Genomic DNA, 20,711 nt, shown 5'->3' with positions numbered 1-20,711 from the left:
TATAAAAGAAAATTTAAGTTGCCACTTTATTTATTTTTAATCTTGAATTGCCTCTCATGATGAATATTACCGTCATCCACCCAAGTCACCCAGAGCAGACACCAAGGAGCCATCCTAGACCTCAACCTCTGACATACTTTCTACTTTGTTCCATGTCTTGAGTCTGTTTCTTTATCCAGTTTTATATTTAACCTCACTTTTCTATTGTCATTGCTACTCTATTTTAGTCAAGCTGAACTGTTTGCACATCTCTGAAGGAATGAAAGTTTTTTTCACATCTTTGTGCCTTTGCTTCATCCTCCTGCCTGAGTTGAATATTCTTTTACCATCTTCCTTCTCTTGCTTGCTCGCTGTACTCCTGCGCATCATTTATCTGCTCTTTAAGCATCAAGTGCTTATGTGAAAAATTTCCTGCTTCCTCTGTCTCTCAAGTTAAATGAACCATTTCTGCCTTCTTACCCACACATGCCATATGTAGATTTTATATCACAGTACTCAGAGCACTTTTTGTACTTACTGTCTAACCTATGATACTGTAAGCTCCTGGAGGGCAGGGATTAATGTTTATGAGATGAGTAGTTTTTCCTCAGTTTATTATAGGACCATGTTCTGTTCTAAAACTTCCTTTTAGATTTAAGTCTTATATAAAATAAGCTATTAAATAAACATTTGCACACTATATAAGAATGACTCTGTTTCCTTTGGTAGTTGGGAAATGAATGGTATGTTGGTTAGTGCTAGCACTTGAATTAAACAGATTTTGTGTCCCTTTTAATTAGATATAATATTGTATTTAAAATAAATGCATATAATTGGAGGTTAAATCCTAGTCTGTGATAGTCTAATGCAGGGAAGGGCAAAGTACAGCCTGTAGGCCAAATCTGGCCCATTGGCTGTTTTTGTCAATAAAGTTTTATTGGCACATGGCCATGCCATGTTTACGTATTGTCTGTGGTTGCTTTAACACTAACACGGCAGAGTTGACTGATTGTGACGAAGAAGTATAGCCTACAGAACCTAAAATATTTACTATCTGGCCTTTACAGAAAAAAAGAATTTGTTCATCCCTATTCTAGTGAAGAAAGATAACTATCAAATGATTATCTTTGTGTTTGAGAATGCTTTTAGAGCCAGAATGATACTAATCAAGTACCTAGACTGTCCTGTGAATGAAAATAATAGAGCAGTAGTTTTCTCAATATTTATATAATTTTACACACACCTGTTTTACTACTCTTCTTTCTTAGGTTAAGTGAATCTAAAAGCTTTTCTGATAACAGGGAGATGAAGACATTACATTGAATCAAATTCATTCACTCAAAGACAGCGGTGGCTTCCTCTGCCTGTCATAAGGCAAGACTGGGATGGGGGCTGAGTAACATACTGATTGGCAGTAAGGGTAAGAATTGTAATATTACTGTTACACTGTCCTTAAAGTCTCACCCAAGTGGGTTGATTTAAGATGATTTGGAGGTAGAGTCCCCAGGTCTCGGTGAGGATAAGGTTAGATGAACGGTGATGCCATGCACTTAGATGGGAAAGGATGTATTGATTGAAGGTAGAAATTAAAAGATATGCTTGAGTTACTCAGGGAGAAAGAGGGTTGAGGAGAACCTACTAGAGAACAGCATGCTTAGTAGTGGGCGGTTTACGTATCTGAGAATCAGTCAGTGTTTTACAGAGAAATTAGAGTATTGGCTATAAAGCTTTGACACTTGAAATGCTCGATATTTTAGGGAATTTATTTTTATATTTTTCCTGTTGCTTTTGCCCCAAGCATCCTCACAGTTGGATTTGCAAATAAACATAATTTGCCATTTCCTCAATATTTAAACATTATAAAGTCTTTTAGGGAAAAATAAAATTAGAGTGAGTTCTTCCAAATTGTAACTTAGTTTTGGTGCTTGGAGTTTGGGGATATTGTAACACACCAAAGGACTTTGTCTGATCAGAAATATAATGGAGCTTAGTTTATATTCCAGCTCAAGTCTTGCTTGCTAAGCTTTACTTTAACCTTAAAGGAGCCATCTCCATTAATGCTAACTTGGGCTGGCACCTGAATCCAGACATTCTATAATATTCATTTTGGAGGATTTTTTTTTTTTGTCCTATAAATTTTGACTGTGATCAGCTGGTTTGTCCTTTTTCTTTGCCTTCATGGCCTTTTCATTTTATACTCTATTTTCTCTTCTACACTTACCTAGTGTGAGTCATCGTGATAACTATGTCTCATTCTTTTTCTTTCCTATTTCCCTATATTTTGGACCTCCCTTTTCAACCTTAATTACTCCATTCTTGTCTTATATAGAAACAAAACTAAATTGTAAAAATGCAGAAATGAGGAGCTTTGGAGTATGTATGCTTTTTCATAATTTTACAAGTAAAATGCCTTTAATCTAATGTTATAGTTATTAGAACTTTACTGTTGAGTCAGGCGCTATACTAAAGTCTTCTAGCAAGGTTACTTTATTTAACCCTTACAACCACTCTATATTGCTGTTACTATTTTTTACTTTTATAGATAAAGAAACTGAGTCTTAAAAGCAGTAAAGTAACTTGCCTGAAGTCACACAGCATTAAAGAGTCGGGGGGAAATTTGGTACAAAGATGATTATAATGCTGTGGGAATTTAAAACTGGGTAAATCTTGCTTCACAGCCCTAGTTTTTAACCACTGTACTGTCTCCTCAGATATGATCTTATGATTGTAATGTGATCCTCAGTGTTGTGGTCTTGGTCTGAGTGTTCACACTTAGGCCTCTGAGTCAGATGATAGCATGCTTTTCTACTCATTTATACTTTTTTACTTTTAAAAGTTTCCAATTCATTAGTATGAACATTATGATATAAAAGGTATAATACTTTAATGGGATAGTGACATTTATTAACAGTAAATAAATAGAAGTTTTTAGATACAGTTGAATGCCTTGAACTTCGTTGTTACCTATTCATCTTTGCTTGGGACAACCCTAGTCTTCCTTAACCTTAGAAATACAGTTCACTCTTGAGCAACATGAACTTATACAGTGATTTTTTTCAATAGTAAATACTATACAGTACTACATGATCCAGTGCTGGATGAATCTGTGGGTACAGAACTGCAAATATGGAAGAATCATGGATATGGAGGGTTCACTATAATTTACACTTGAATTTTTGACTGTGTGGAGGATGGATGCCCCTAGCCCCTATATTGTTTAAAGGTCATCTGCAATTCTCTTCTTTAATCTTAAAAAAGGGTCTGCTTCTTATAGCTGTAAAGCTTTGTGCAGTGTGTCATCAGAATCCTCCAGGGTGGGTTTCCCTACTGTTAAAATTTCCATTTACCCTAATTAAAAAAGTGATCTTACTTTTTTCACTTCCAGCTCAGTGATTTTCAACCTTTATTATAATCTAGTGATTTAGTTAACTATTTCTGACTGCACGTTAGGATCACCTGGAGAATCCTTTTGAAAAATACTGATGCCTTGGCCCTGCCAGAAGCCAGTAAAATCAGAATCTTTGGGGATTGGGGTCCTAGCATCAGTGATTCTAATGTGTAACCAGGAATGTCTGTCCTCACCTGTTTGACCTGGTACTTTTCTTCAACTTTTGTCTTAAAGTCTATTTTGTCTGATAATAATATTGCCTCTCTAGTTGTCTTTTGGTTACTGTTTTGCACAGTATGTCTTTTTACATCCTTTTAACCTCCTTGTATCTTTGGTTCTAAAGTATATCTCTTGTAGACAGCACGTATTTTTGTCATGTTTTCATGGTCATGCTTGCATGAATCTATTAATGCAAACAATTACATATATATAGAAGCATAATTGCTGTAAGAGAGAGGGTGCTTTGGGAATATGAAAGAACAAGTACCTAACTATTCCCAGGGAATATCATAGCATCACTATCGTCATTATGGAAATTTAGATGGTTGAATAGAAGATGGAAAAGCATTCCAGGTAGAGAACAGCATGAGAAAAAGCACAGAAGCATGAAATAATAAAGTGTGTCTAGGAAATTACAACCTACCTTTAGGCATTAGGTTTCTAAAAGATTTGTGGTTGAGGAATTTCAGACCATGTGAGAAAGTTAGATTGGGACACAAGAGTTATAAACTTCTGAGAAGGTTTTTTTTTTTTTTTCTTTAAAGTAAAAAAAGAAAAAAAAATGAAATAAAGGCAGCATGACATGACTGACTGTAGCTTCCACAAGAAATTTATTTTGCTTTATTTACTTTGTTTCTTGTACTAAGTGCTAAAAGTGTTAGTTGAATGAATAAATGTCATATATTTCAAATTAGTAATAATAACTATTTTGATGTGTTTTTAGTTTTTCTTTTCTTTGCTTGCTAGAGATCTGTCAGGGTATAACTCTTTTTCATTTTGGGTATTGCTTGTACAGATATGTACAGTTGACCCTTGAACAGAAGGGGCATTAGGGATGCCCATCCTCGGTGCAGTACAAAATCCACACATAACTTTAAGGTCCATTGTCCTTGTATGCAGTCCACATTGTCAGAGTCAACCAGCCTCATATCATATAGTTAAAACTATCTTGGCACTGGTGCCCAGTTGTATTCTCTTATAAGTAAAGCTTTGTTTAACTGAGATAGTCTGTCATTTTCTTTTGGAAAAACCATTTGTTGTAATTTTATGCTATGTTCTGCTAGGTAAAGATTTGATAGTTGTTAGACAGTTTTTCTGTTCTCCCCTCCCTACAAAGAAACAGATGGAACTTCAAATTGAAATACCACTCTAAATAAATAGATATATTAAATATGTAGTGTGGATTAAGTCCATTATACAGATGAGAAGTACATAAGTAACTGTATGTCATTTGTGTGGGTTGATAGTTGATAAGTAATTCTTGATTAATCTTGAAAGATTGTTTGACAGAGCTTTTGAGTAGAATGCCATATTAGGAGTGACTCTCCAACTATTACACGTGCTATTAGACACCATGTGGTAACTAACCCTGTATTATTACTTGAGTTATAATTAAAGTCTGGTCTCAGGCCATTTACTTAGTGCAGGATCGCTCCATCTTGAAAAACAAAATGTTAACCGCTTGAGGAAATTATATATAATTCTTAAGCAAAATTATCAATAATGTAAATAATTACATCTATTAGGAAATTAATATTGGGAGATTTTTTGCATTTTCTCTAAGGTTGATTCTAGAGCATAGTAAATTGCTTTAATGACTATAACATACTCAGGCAATATAAGAATCTTAACAGGCTTCCTCCCTGACTGAGAAGTCCCACACCCAGCCTACCATGTTTTAATTACCTGGGATTTTATTTTAGTTCCGTATTGTCATTCATTTACTTTTATGTTTCTCCACAATTATTTAAATTAAACTATATGTTTTAGTTGTTTATTCACTCACCACTGTTTTTGATTCCCATATTTTTCCTGTTAGATTTGTTCTTTTGCTCTGGTATACTCTTTTTCAAACAGGGTCTCTAAGTAGTGAACTTTGAGTTTTTGCATGTCTAAAAATATGTTTATTTTGTCCTCTGTTCTGACTGCCCAGTTAAATTGAATACAGAATTCCAGTGTTAAAATAATTTCCCCCCAGAACTTTGACAATATTGCTCTTTTATCTTCTAGCATCCACTGTTGCTGATGAGAAATCTGTCAGTCTGATTCTTGTTCCTTTGTAAGTGAGTTTCTTTTCCTTCCTGAAAGATTTTTATGATTTTTTTTCTTAATCCCTAGAGATCTGAAATTTTCTAGGATGTGCTTTTTATTTTAATTTCCTTGCTTTTGCTTTACTTTTTAAGACATTAAAATTACAAATTTATTTGAAGCCCTCTGTATATTACTTCTGTTCTTACTGTCTTTCCTCCATTCTCATAGGCAACCACTGTCCTGAATTTTGGAGTTTGTTGTTCCCATGAACACTTTTATACTAAGAGTATATATTTATGTACCCATAAACAATACATGGTGTGGGTTTACATGCTTTAAAGCTTTATATGTAAACAATGTAACACTGTATGTATTCCTCTACAACTTCCTTCCCCCCACACTGTTTTTGGAATAATATCCATGTTGATGCATTGCTGTTTTATTTGCTTTAACTGTTGTATAATATCCTATTACATGAAAATACTGTAATTTATTTTTTTAAATTGGTGGATATTGAGGTTTGTTTTTGTGTTATTAAGTGTAATGCTGTAATGAACATTCTAGCAGCTTTGCTTAGTGGTGGAATTGCTGGGCTGAAATCATCCCTTGGTATCAGAGGGAAATTGTTTCCAGGACCCCCTTGGATACCAAAATCCAAGGATGCTCAGGTCCGTTAAATGAAATGTCTTAGTGCATGCAGTCCACCTGCTATATCTGCAGATTCCACATCCGTGGATAGGGAACATCCATTGCCTTTCTTTTAGCTTTGCTATGTAGCCCAATTGCTTTCCAGATTAGCTCTATCAATTTTTACACTACTAGAAGTATATGAGGGTTCCCATTTATCCAGATAATCAAAACCTGGCATTGTCAGACTTTTCAAGTTTTTGATAATGTGCTTGGGAATTAGTTTCTCATTATTGCTCTGATAAGGTTGAGCATTTTTTAATGTTTATAGCCATTTAGTTTTCCCTTCTGTGAATTACCTTTGTATAGCATTTCCCCATTTCTCTTTGTTGTTTTTATTGATTTGTAGCAAGTTTGTATATATTTTAGATGTCAGTCCTTTGTCTTTTATTTGCAATTTAAGTATCTTAATGCTGCTTACCTTCTTTTTTTTTTTTTTTTTTTACTGTTTTTATAGTATCTTGTTAATCCAAACTTTAAAATTTTAGTGTAGTATAACTGTCAGTTTTTTTTTCACATTTACACTTTTCATATCTCATTTAAGAAACCATTCTCTTTATGATTTTGAGGCATAGGATTTTCATCTGTATTTTCTTCTAAAAGTTTTGATTTTCAAATTGTAGGCTTAAACTTACTGGAATTTATTTTTGTATAATATGTGAGTTCTTTCCCCTTCCTAATTTGTAATGCTGTCTCTTGTATACCAGTTTCCATATATATGCGGGTCTTTTCTGGGCTATTTGTTACATTGGTGTATCCTTCATCATGTGGTTTTACTTGCTATAGCTTTAAAGTAAGTGCTTCTGTCTGATAAGGCACGGTCTCCCACCTTGTTCTTCTTTGAAATGCTATTGGTTATTTTCAGCCCTTTATAGTTTCACCTGAATTTTTAGATTTGGCATGTCAAATTTCACAAAATCTTTGAATTTTATTCTAATACTGGATCCCAGACCACTGCAACAAAGTGAGTTATGTAAAGTTTTTGGTTTACCAGTGCATATAAAAGTTGTGTTTATACTATATTGTAGTCCATTAAGTTGCAAATAGCTACAAAAAAAACCCCCAATGTACATACCTTAGTTTAAAAATATAACTTTATTGCTAAAAAAATACTAAACATCATCTGAGCCTTCAGCAAGTTGTAATCTTTTTGCTGGTGGGAGGGTCTTGCCTTGATGTTGATGGCTGCTGATTGGTCAGGGTGGTGGTTGCTGAAGGTTATGATTGGTAGTTAATAACAACTTTTGCTAAGTAAGACACAGAGATTTTGATAAATTCAACTTGGGAAACTAGTTCTCTTAAAATGTATTATTTATGGTGACAAGTAATGAGAAGCAATGTGGTATAGAGTGAAAAACCATGATCTTTAGTGTTGCTGGGTTAGACTTAGCTTTGCCGCTTGGTATTTGTGTGACCTGGGCAAGTTACTGATTTGTGAGCCTCTTCATAATGGAGACAATAACATCAACCTCTAACGTAGCTCTAAGGATCTAATATTCCGTTTTACTTTTTTGGAAATTTTTTTTTTTTAAAGTGTAATATCCCTGTTACTTCTTTTTAGATACTTTACATGTGAAAAGTAGATCCATTTATAATTCATTCTTCACATTCGCATACTCTGCTCAAATATGTATGTCTTTCATTTCATTTTTAAAAATTAGCAATTTCACCTCTGGCTGTGATGGAGAAATAAGGAGTCTTTACTCCCTTGTCACAAATGCTTAGTAAACTGGACCAAAGTATATGAACTATCTTTTATTAGGTATTATACCATAGGCAGAGTAGGGCTGTGATCCCTGAGACTGGGAAATAAAAGATATGAGCTCGACAACTACCGTGGCTTCCTGAAGAAGCAGGGAGAGGGAGCATAGTAAGAGCCTGCAAGCCTCACTCAGTTGAGGAGGCAAAGATTGGATTTTGGAGAGGCTTAGGTAGCTAGGAGATACATGGCCAGTTTCTGAAAAGACAGGAATTATGCAGACAAAAGAACTCCAGAGATCTTCATAGGGGGCACCTTGAGTCTTTGCTGAATACTAGGTCATGAGTGTATAAAGTAGAACTCTATAAAGCCAGGCAGTGAACATCCAGGAAATTACTATCAAAACATTTCCAAAATTTACACAGGAGACATCTGACTCTGACAGAGTGAAGGGTCCTTTGGAGCACCCAAGGCATGCAGTGGAGAACACACTTGAATCGTTATGTAGTAAAGACAGGAAAGTTCTCAGAAGGATCAGGTGGATCTATAAATAAATACCTGCCAAAACGAAGCCCAACTCTCTATGGAATGATTGCAAACACTCAACAACAATAGTGTGACTTTGATATTTTCCAGCATCTAAGTGGAAATTATTGGTCATTCCAAGAAGCATATCCAGTGTAACCTATAACTAGGAGAAAAATCAGTCCAAAAAATAGATTAAGAAATGACAGAGGTGATAGAGTTAGCATACAAGGATGCTAAAATAGCTTTTATAACTAATAAACGTATTTAAAGAAAAATCTGAACATAATGGATAAAGAAATAAAAGGTATAAAAAAGAACCACATGGAAAGTCTAGGAATGAAAAAAGCAGTATCTGAAATTAGAAGTTAACAAAATTAACAGCAGGTTGGACAATGCAGAAGAACAGACCAGTAAACTTGAAGATACAGCAATGCATTTTATCTTAAAATGAAATGGAGAAGGAGAACTGAAAACAATCAGTGGCTCATTGGTCCATGGAACAATACCCAGCAGGCTCAACAGAGTGTATTTGACATCCTAGACAAAGAATGGAGCCAGGAATATTGTAAGAAATAATGGCTCCAAAGTTTCCAAATTTGAGCAGCTCTTGCCTTCTCTGAAGCTCAATAGCCAGGAATGGAAGGATGACACAGCTGAAATCCCAAATCAGCCCTCATCACAACATCTCATTTCTATCCCCTTGGCTATAAAGAAGGAGCATTTGGAGGTTAGGCCAAGATAGCAGATTAGAAGCACCTTGAGCTTACCTCAACTCATGAGCACACCAAAACTGCAACAACCTGCTGAAGAGCCGTAGATAAGAAAGACTGAGACCTACCCCAAAAAATCTTCTGCAACTAAAGTTATAAAGAAGGATCCACAACGAAGAGAGGCACACGCATGATATAATCAAATCCCATTACTCCCTGGGTGGTGGACCCACAAACGAGAATATTACAGAGGTTCTTCCACAGGACTGAGAGTTCTGAGCTCCACATCAGGTTCCCCAACCCAGAGGCTTGAAATTGGGAAGAGGAGACCCCAGAACATTTGGCTTTGAAGGCCAGTGGGGATTAATTACAGGAGCTCCACAGGACTGGGGGAAATAAAAACTTCACTCTTTTTTTTGGGAGGGGGTAATTAGGTTTATTTACTTACTTGTTTTAACACAGGTACTAGAGATTGAACCTAGGACTTTGTGCATGCTAAGGGCACACACTTCCACTGAGCTAATATCCTCCCCACCGACACTTCACTCTTAAAGGGCACACACAAAATCTCACATGCACTGGGACCAAGGTGAAAAGCAGCAACTTCATAGGAGCCTGGGCCATACCTACCTGCTGGTGTTGGAAGGTTTCCTGGGGAGGCAGGGGCAGCTGTGGCTTCTTACCCTAGGGACATAAAAACTAGTAGGGGACATAAAAACTGGTGGAGGATGTATCAGAATATTCATTAGCATGAACTCACCTTGAGCCTGACATCTTGCTTGGGTCCTTAGCACCAAGACTGGGTACACTAATAGCCTATAGGCTCCAGTGCTGGGATGCCTCATGGCAAACAACTAATTGGACGAAAACACAGCCCCACCCATCTGCAAGTCAGCAACCTAAAGACTTCCTAAGCCCAAAGATGCTTCTAGACTCACCTCTAAATATGGCCCTGCCTACCAGAGGGCCAAGACCCAGCTCACCCACCAGTGGGCAGATACCAGACCTTCCTGCCAGTAAGCCTGCACAGGCCTCTTAGACCAGCCTCACCCACCAGGGGCCAGACACCAGAAGCAAGAAAACTATGATCCTATAGCCTGCAGAACCAAGTCCGCAAGTGCAAGCCACACATCTACCCTGGGACCAGCTGGCTTCTGGCCCTTGGTAATGAGAGGAAGTGTTCTCCTCGGACACACAGAACATCCCCTACGGAGGGCCACTTCTCAGAGGTCAAGAAATGTAACTTAACTATCACAGACATAGAAATACAAATAGAAATGTAGACAAATGAGGTGGCAGCAGAATATGTTCCAGTTGAAGGAATAAGATAAAACCTCAGAAGAACAGCTAAGTGAAGCAGAGACAGGCAGTCTACACAAGAAAGGGTTCAGAGTAATGATCATAAAGATGGTCCAAAAACTTGGGAGAAGAATGAATGCACAGATCAAGAAGTTAGAAGTTTTTAACAAAGAGCTAAAAAATAACAGAACAACCAAGTGGAATTTAAGAATACAATAACTGAAATGAAAAATACACTGGAAGGAATCAGTAGTAGAATAAATGAGGCAGAAAGACAGACCAGTGAGCTGGAAGACACAGTAGTGGAAATCACTGCTGCAGAACAAAATAAAAAAGAATGAAAATAAATGAGGACAGTTTAAGAGACCACTGGGATATACCAAGTGCACTAACATTTGCATTATAGGGATCCCAGAAAGAGATGAGAGAGAGAAAGGACCTGAGAAAATATTTGAAGAGACAATAGCTGACAAATACTCTAACCTGGAAAAGGAAACAGTCACCCAATCCAGGAAGCACAGAGTATCATATAGGATTAACCCAAACAGAAACACACCAAGATACATAGTAATCAAATTGATAAAAATTAAAGATAAAGAGAAAATTTAAAAAGCAACAAAGTAAAAGCAACAAATGACATAAAAAGGGACTTCCATTAGGCTATCAGGTGATTTTTCAGTAGGAACTCTACAGGCCAGAAGTGGGTGGCATGATATATTTAAAGTGGTGAAAGGGGAAAACCTAGAACTAAGAATGCTCTGCCCAGCAAGGCTCTCATTCAGACTTGATGGAGAAGTCAAAAGATTTATAGACAAATAAAAGCTAAAAGAATTCACCACCAAACCAGCTTTACAACAAATGCTATAAGGAACTTCTCTAGGCAGAAAAGGAAAAGCCACAACTAGAAACAAAATTACAAAATGAAGAAGCTCACAGGTAAAGGCAAAATACAGTAAAGATAGGAAATCATCCACACACAAACTAGTTGAGAGGTTAAAAGACAAAAGTAATAAAAATCTTCTGTATCCACAATAAGGCATTAGAAATGAATAGATCAGCAACTTAAAACAATCTTGTATATATTACAGACTGCTACGTCAAAACCTCATGGTAATCGCAAACCAAAAATCTGTAATACACATACACATACACACACACACACACACGAATTCAAACATACCACTAGAAGTAGTCATATCGTAAAAGAAGACAGCAAAAGAAGAGCGGTGTTGGGGGGAACCTAAAAAAACAAATTCAAAAGATTTCTGGTCAAAATGGCAGAGTGGTAGGAACACGAGTTTGCCTCTCTTCACGACTACAACGAAACCACAACTGAATGCTAGACAACCATCGAAAAAAGACGAACCTGGCAAAAAGGATCTTCTGCAGCTGGAAACATAAAGAGGGAACCACAGCAGGATGGTAGGAGGGGCGTGCTCGTGATATAATTGAGCCCCATGCCCCTTGGGTGGGCAATCAAAAAGCTGAAGATTTGTTAGTTGCAGAGGCCCTCCCACAGGAGTGAGAGAGCTCTAAGCCCCACATCAGGCTACCCAGCTTAGGTTCTGGCATTGGGAAGAGAAGGAGACCTCAAACGACATCTGGTTTTGAAGGCCAGGTAGACTTGGCTCTGGGAGCCTCACAGAACTAGGGGAAACGGAGACTTCATTCACTTGGGAAGCATTCACGGAAACTCACACATGCACCAGGTCCAAGGGCAGAGGTGGTGATTTCATAGGAACCTGAGATAGACCTGCCTACTGGATTTGGAGGGTATCCTGGGGATGGGGGTGATGGCTGCAACTCACTCCGGGGACATAAAAGCTGGTGGCGGACATTCTGGGAGTGCTAACCTACATGAGCTTTCCTGGAGGCTGACATCTTGATTGGATCATTAGCACCAAGACCTAGCCCCACCCAACAGCCTGTAGGGAAGCCTCAGGCCAAACAACATACAGGGTGGGGACACAGCCGCACCCATCAGCAGACTTCCTAAGCCACAAAGGCCTCTAGACACAGCCCTACCCACCAGAGATCCAGGCCAAGCTTCACCAGCAGTGGGCAGGCACCGGCTCCTCCTGCCAGGAAACTTGTGTAAGCCTCTAGTTCAGCCTCATCCACCAGGGCAGATACTAGAAATAAGATAACAGTAATCCCAAAGCCTGTAGAAGGAATCCACAAACACAGAAAGATAGACGATAATGAGGTGGCAAAAGGATATCTTCCAGGCCAAGGCACAAGATAAAATCCCAGAAGAAGAAATAAGTGATGAGGAGATAGGCAGTTTATCTGAGAAAGAGTTGAGAGTAATGATGGCCAAGGTGTTCAGAGAACTCAAGAGGAATATAGATGCACAGTGCAAAGTTATTAGCAAAGAGTTGGAAAATATAAAGAACACCAAAAACAGAGTTGAAGAATAAGGTCACTGAAATGAACAATACACTAGAAGGAACCAGGAATAGACTAAATGAGGCAGAATGGATCAGTGAGCTTGAAGACAGATTAGTGGAAATCATTACTGCAGAACAGAAAAAAAAAAAAAGGAATGAAAAGAATAAGGATAGTTTAAGAGAACTGTGGGACAACATGAAGGCACTAATATTCACATTATAGGGTCCCAGAAAGAGAAGAAAAAGAGAAAGGACCTGAGAAAATTTTTGGAGAGATAATCACTGAAAAATTCCCCAACTTGAGAAAGGAAACAGTTACCCAAGTCCAGGAATTGTAGAGTACCACACCAAGGCACATAGTCATCAAAATGACAACAATTAAGGATAAGGAGAAAATACTGAAATTAGCAAGATAAAAGCAACATATATATAACATATGAGGGAACTCCCGTAAGGTTATCAGCTGATTTTTTAGCAGAAACTACAGGCCAGAAGGGAGTGGCTCGATATATTTAAAGTGATGAAAGGGGAAAACTTACAACCAAGAATACTCTATCCAGCAAGGCTCTCATTCAGACTTGATGGAGAAATCAGAAGCTTCACAGATAAACAAAAGCTAAAAGATTTCAGCACCACCAAACAAGGTTTATAACAAATGTTAAAGAACCTTCTCGAGTCATCAAAAGAGAACAGAGAGAAAAGAAAAGAGAACAAAAAGAAAGGGAGAGAAAAAAAGAGAGAGACCTACAGAAGATTTCTTTGGCTGTTCAGGGTCTTTTGTGATTTCTTATAAATTTTGGAATTGTTTGTCCTAGTTCTGTGAGGAATGTTGTGAGTATTTTGATGAGGGTTGTGTTGTATCTGTGGATTGCTTTGTGTACTGTGGCCATTTTGATAGTGTTGGTTCTTCCAATCCAAGAGTACAAGAAATCTTTCCATTTCTTTGTGTCATTTCAGTTTTTGGAGAATAGGTAACTTCCTTGGTTGCTTATTTCTTGGTATTTTGTTGTTTTTGATGTAATGGAAATGTCTCTGCCAGTTATAAAATTCTCATTTTTGAAGTGAAAAAAAAAAAGTGAATGAAGGGCCGCAAATAGCAAAATATCCTTTTTTATGGGTGAGTTGTATTCCATTGCATATTTATATATATGCTGCATCTTCATTCTCTATGCTGTTAATAGCAGGATGTATATATCTTTTTGAATTAATTCTTATTTTGTGGTTGGCTTTATTCCTTTGATAACTATGTAAGTTTAAAAAGCTAAAGCTCTAAATGTTCTTAGAAACAATCAACAGTACATATATGTAGATATTAAAATATATGTGCAGTAAAAAAAAAAAAGAAAAAGATTTTTCAGGCCATGAAAGACATGAAAGAAACTCAAAAGACATATTACTAAATGAAAGAAGCCAGTCTGAAAAGGCTACAAACTATGATTCCAACCAAATGACATCTGGAAGAGGCACAGCTACAGAAACAATAAAAAGATTGTGGTTTCCAGGGGTTTGAGGAGAGGGAGGGAAGGAGGAATGAATAGATGGAACAGAAGGGATTCTTAGGGCGATGAAATTATTCTGTATGATACTATAGTGGTGGCTATGTGTCATTATGCATTTGTCAAAACCCACAGAATGTACAACATCAAGAGTGAATACTAGTGTAAACTATGGAGTTTGGTTGATAATAATGTGCCCATGTTGGTTCATCGATTGTACCAAATATGCCACACTGATGAGGGATGTTGAAGGTAGATTATATATGTGTGTGTGGGGAGTGCTATGTGTGAACTCTGTGTATTTTCTGCTCAATTCTACTGTGAACCAAAAACTGCTCTAAAAGAATAAAGTCTATTAAAAATGAAAAAACAAACAAAAAAGTCCAAAACGATTAAGAAAATGACAGTAAGAACATCCATATTGATAATTACCTTAGCTGTAAATGCATTAAATGCTCCAACCAAAAGACATGGACTGGCTGAATGGATACAAAAACAAGATCCATATATCTGCTGTCTACAAGAGACCTCCTTCAGATCTAGAGGCATACAGACTGAAAGTGAGAGGATGGAAAAGGTTACTCCACACAACTGGAAAACAAAAGAAATCTAGAGTAGCAATACTTACATTTAGACAAGAGATTTTAAAATAAAGACTTACAAGAGACAAAGAAGGACACCACATAATTATCGAGGAATCAGTCCAAGAAAAACATAATAATTGTAAGTATATATGCACCCAACATAGGAACACCTCAATGTGTAAGACAAATGTTAATAGACATAAAAGGAGAAATTGACAGCACTGTAATAATGGGGGACTTTAAAACCTCACTTACATCCGTGGACAGATAATCCAGACAGGAAACACAGCCTTAAATGATACATTAGTCCAAATGGACTTAATTGATTTTTATGGAGCCTTCCATTCGAAAGCAGTGGAGTTCACATTCTTTCCAAGTGTACATGGAACATTCTTCAGGAGAGACCACCTGCTCGGCCACAAAGTAAGCCTCCGTAAATTTAAGAAAATTGAAATCAGATCAAGCATCTTTTTTGACCACAACATTATGAAATTAGAAGTCAACTACAAGAGAAAAAAACTGCAAAGGAACAGAAACATGTGGAGACTAAACAATATGCTACTAAACAGTGGATCACTGAAGAAATCAAAGAGGAAATTTAAAAATACCTAGAGACAAATGAAAATGAAAGCATGATGATCCACAATCCATAGGACACAGCAAAAGCAGTTCTAAGAGTGAAGTTTAAAGCTAGCTATACAAGCTTACCTCAAGAAATAAGAAAAATCTCAAACAACCTAACTTTACACCTAAAGCAACTACAGAAAGCAGAATAAACAAAACCCACAGTTAGTAGAAGGAAAGAAATCACAAGAGCAAAAATAAATGCTATAGAGACTAGAAAAACAATAGAAAAGATCAGTGAATCTAAAAGCTGATGTTTTGAAAAGATAAATAAAGCCTTTAGCCAAACTCATCAAGAAAAAAAGGGAGATGGCCTAAATCAGTAAAATCAGAAATGGAAAATGAGAAATTACAGCCAACACCAGAGAAATACAAAGGACCATAAGAAACTATACAGCAGTCAAATGGACATCCTAGAAGAAATGGACAAGTTCTTAGAAAGGTTCAGTCTTCCAAGACTGTACCAGAAAGAGCTAGAAAATATGAACAGACCAATTACCAGTAATAAAATTGAATCTGTAATTTAAAAATTCCCAAACAAAAGTCCAGGACCAGATGGCTTCACAGGTGAGTTCTACCAAACATTTAGAGAAGAGTTAACAGCTATTCTTCTCAAACTACTGCAAAAATTTGCAGAGGAAGAAACACTTCTGAATTCATTCTAGGAGGCCACCATAACCCTGGCAATACCAAAACCAGACAAAGATAGCACAAAAAAGATAATTACAGGCCAATATCACTTATGAATACAGGTGGAAAAAATCCTCAACAAAATACTAGCAAATCAACTCCCAACAGTCCATTAAAAGGATCGTACACCATAATCAAGTGGGATTTATCCCAGAGATGCAAGGATTTTTCAGTATCTGCAAATCAGTGTGATTGATACACAACATTAACGAGTTGAAGAATCAGAACCTTGTGATCATCTCAGTAGATGGAGAAAAAGGTTTTGATAAAATTTAACATCCATTTATGATAAAAACTCTCCAGGAAGTAGGCATAGAGGGAACATACTTCAATGGAAAGCTGAAAGCATTTTCTTTAAGATCAAGAACAAGGCAAGGTTGCCCACTCTTACTACTTTATTCAACATGTTTTTGTTAGTCCTAGCCACAACAATTATAGAAGAAACAGAAATAAAAGGAATCCAGGGGTAGGTATAGCTCAATGAGTGGTAGAGTGCATGCTTAGGATGTACGAGGTCCTGGGTTCAATCCCCAGTACCTCCATACATTAGAAAATAAATAAATAAATAAAAGGAATCCAAATTGGAAAAGAAGTAGTAAAACTGCGACTGTTTGCAGATGCCAAGATACATAGAAATCCTAAAGAAGTGATCAGAAAACTACTAGAGCTCATCAGTGGATTTGGTAAAGTTGCAGAATATAAAATTAATTGCATTTCTGTACACTAACAATGAAATACCAGAGAGAGAAATTAAGGAAAGAAATCCATTTACTATCACGACAAAAAGAATGAACTACCTAGGAATAAATGTACCTAAGGAAGTAAAAGACTGTACTCTGAAGACTGTTATAAGTAACTGATGAAAGAATTTGAAGATATCAAAAACAGTTTGAAAAATATACCATGTCCTTGGATTAGAAGAATCAATATTGGTAAAATAACCAAACTGCCCAAGTCAGTCTACTGATTCAGTGCAGTCCCAGTCAAATTAACAATGGCATTTTTGAAATTTGTGTGGAAACACAAAAGACCTTGAATAGCCAAAGCAATCTTAAGAAAGAAGAATTTTTGAGTTGGAGGTTTCATGTCCCCTGACTTCAGACGATATTACAAAGCCACAGTAATCAAAACAGCATGTTACTGGAACAAAAACAGACATGTAGATTAGCGGAACAGGATAGAAAGCCCAGAAAGAAACCCATGCATTTATGGCCAATTAATCTATGACAAAGGAGGCAAGAATATACAATGGAGAAAAGACAGTCTTTTCAATAAATGGTGCTGGGAAAACTGGACAGCTACATGTAAAGGAATGAAATCAGAACATTCTCTAACACTGTATACCAAAATATACTCCAGATGGATTAAAGGCTTAAATGTAAGACTGGATACTATAAAACTCTTAGAGGAAAACATAGAACACGTTTGACATAAATCACAGCAATACTTTTTGGATCTGTCTCTTGGAGTAATAGAAAAAAAAAAACAACCGAATTAAACTTAAAAGCTTTTGCATAGCAAAGAAATTATAAACAAAACGAGAAAACCACCTACAAAATGGGAAATATTTGCAAACAATTAAACTGGCCAGGAATAAATTTCCAAAATATACAAATAGCTCATGCAACTCAATAACAGAAAACAAAAACAAAACAACACAATGCAAAGACGGGCAGAAGATCTAAATTGACATTTCTCCAAAGAAGACAGGCACATGAAAAAATGCTCAACATCACTAATTATTAGAGAAATGCAAATCGAAACTACAGTGAGGTATCACCTCACAGCAGTCCGAATGGCCGTTGTGAAAAAGTCTACAAATAAGAAATACTGGAGAGAATGTGTGGGAAAAAGAACCCTCCTACAATGTTGGTGGGAATGTAAATTGGTGCAGCCAATGTGGAGAACAGTATGGAGGTTCTTTAAAAAACTATTAATAGAGTTACCTACGATCCAGTAATCCCATTCCTGGGCACATATCCAGAGAAAACTCTAATTCAAAAAGATACAGTACACAAGATACATATATAACTGAATCACTTTGATGTTCAATGGAAACTAACCCAACATTCTAAATCAACTATACTTCAACAGAAAAAAGTTTCCTAATTTGATTAGAATTATAAACTCACAGGGACCAATAATCTCAACAGATTCAAAGCAGGGCAGACACACATAAAAATACCTACACATAATCAATTCCTAAAAACCAGAGAATATTTTGAACTGAACTAAAGAAAAAGACATATTATATACAGAGAAACAATTTGTTTTTCTTGTTCAGAATCTATGCAAATTAGGAGATATTGAAACATTTAAAATATACTGAATGAAAAAATTACGTATTCAAGAAGATATCCTTTGAAACGGGGTGAAGTAAAAACCTTTTCAGACAAAATCCAAGAATTTGTTGCTAGCTATTTGACATATACTATACGAAACAGCTTCAGATGGAGGGTAAATGTCGGATGAAAGGTTAGGTGTAGACAAGGAGTAGATCAGTGCAAGAAATGATGAATATGTCAATATAAAATAACATTTTCCTTAATTTTAAACATCTTTTTAAAAGGTAATTGTTTAAAGCCAAAGTCATAATATATTGTAAGTCTTACAACGTATATAGAAGTAAAATATATGACAACCATAGTATTAAGGATGAGAGCCAGGAAATGGCATTACTTTGGTGCTGTAAGGGTAAGACGTGTTCACGTTTTGTATGATGAGAGAGAAAAGCATTTGATGGTACACTGTGTTGATTTAAAGAATCACGTTGTAAAACCTAGAGCAACCACTAAATATTAAAACAAGGAAGTTAGCTTAAGTTGCTAATAGTAGGTATGAAATGAAATGCTAAATTTTGCCCACTTAATCCAAAAGAAGACAAAACAGAAGAAGGGAACAAAGAAATGTTGGGATAGACGATAAATGGTAGGATTTTTAGATTTAAATTCAGTTATACCAATAATTACATTAAATATAAATGGTTTTTATCAGGGTTTTGTACATTTCTTTAAAAAGCCAAATATTAAAGAGTATTTTAAACTTCGTGGTCAGTACAGTATCTGTTGAAACTGTTCAGTTTCGCCAGTGTAGTGTGAATGAAAGTAAACATAGACATTACATAAATGAATAAGTAAGACTGTGTTCCATTAAAACTTTATTTATATAGACACTGAAATTTGAATTTCTTGTAATTGTCATGTGTTACAAAATACTGTTTTTCCTTGAATTTTTTTTTAAACCACCAACTCTTAACTTACACACCCCCAAGGTAAAACCATTCTTATTTCATGGGCTGTACAAAAACTCGTGACAGGTTTCATTTGCCCTCTGGGCTGTTGTAGTTTGGTAACACTTGGCGTAAACCTGCTCTCTCCAGTCTGGTCACCACTAGCCACCTGTGGTATTTAAGTTACAATTAATTAAAATTAAATAAAAGACAGAGGTTGTCAGAATGTTTAAAACAGCAAGACCCAACTGTATGCTACAAAAAGGATAGAAAATGATATACTAATCATATGAAAGCTGGAACACCTATACTAATATCAGAAAATGGAGACTTCAGGACAAGGAATATAATGGGACAAGAGTTAACTTATCTGGAAGATACAGTAATTCTGATACTGTCTTTTCTCCCAATAACAGCTTCAAATTATGTGAAGCAAAAATTTGACAGAACTGAAAAACACATATACAATCTGAAGTTATAATTGGAAACTTAAAACACTCCTCTCCCAGCAATCCTGATAGTGCAACTAGACAGAAAATCAGAGTATAGAAGATGTGAACAATGTTGTCAACATACTGGATATTATTGATGCTTCTAGAATACTACCCAACAAGGCAGAATATATGTTCTTTTGGAATGACTGACAATACCTCAGATGTTGGTGAGGATGTGAATCAGCTGGAACTCAAACAGTTATGGTGAAAAGATTAAATGGTGCAACTACTTTGGCAAAACTTTTGGGGATTTCTTATTAAGTTAAACTTACATCTACTGTACAGCTCATTTACTTCCCACTGTTCTAATCTACCTAAGTGAAGTAAAAATGTATGCCCGTACAAAGACTTGTGCACAAATGTTTATAGATATTTTGCTTATAATAGCCCCAAATTAGAAATAACCTGAACATTTATCAGATAATTGGATAAACAAATATAGTCATACAGTGGGACACTACTTATGTTAAAAAGGAGTGGGCTTCTGATATATGCAAAACATGAGTGAATTTCAAAAATACTGTGCTGAGCAAAAAAAAGCCAGAGAAAATGAGCACCAACTGTACGATTCCATTTTTATGGAACTCTGGAAAAGACAAATCTGTAGTGACAGAAAGCAGATCAGTGGTTGCCTGAGGCTGGGAGTAGGGTGGACTAGTAATGA

General features: G+C 36.3%; 1 protein-coding gene and 1 non-coding gene across 2 annotated transcripts in view; both read left to right on the top strand.

The window, feature by feature from the left end:
• RSF1 (remodeling and spacing factor 1) overlaps window positions 1-20,711 on the top strand; it is a 124,563-nt gene that overhangs the window by 5,740 nt on the left and 98,112 nt on the right.
• On the top strand, window positions 16,790-16,866 carry TRNAP-AGG (transfer RNA proline (anticodon AGG)). Its single transcript has one exon. It is a non-coding gene; the product is annotated as a tRNA-Pro (tRNA).

The sequence above is a fragment of the Camelus bactrianus genome, chromosome 10 (genome assembly GCF_048773025.1).
Source record: "Camelus bactrianus isolate YW-2024 breed Bactrian camel chromosome 10, ASM4877302v1, whole genome shotgun sequence".
Lineage (NCBI taxonomy): Eukaryota > Metazoa > Chordata > Mammalia > Artiodactyla > Camelidae > Camelus > Camelus bactrianus.
Note: the sequence above shows the minus strand (reverse complement) of the source record. Positions and strands in the feature narration are given on the sequence as shown.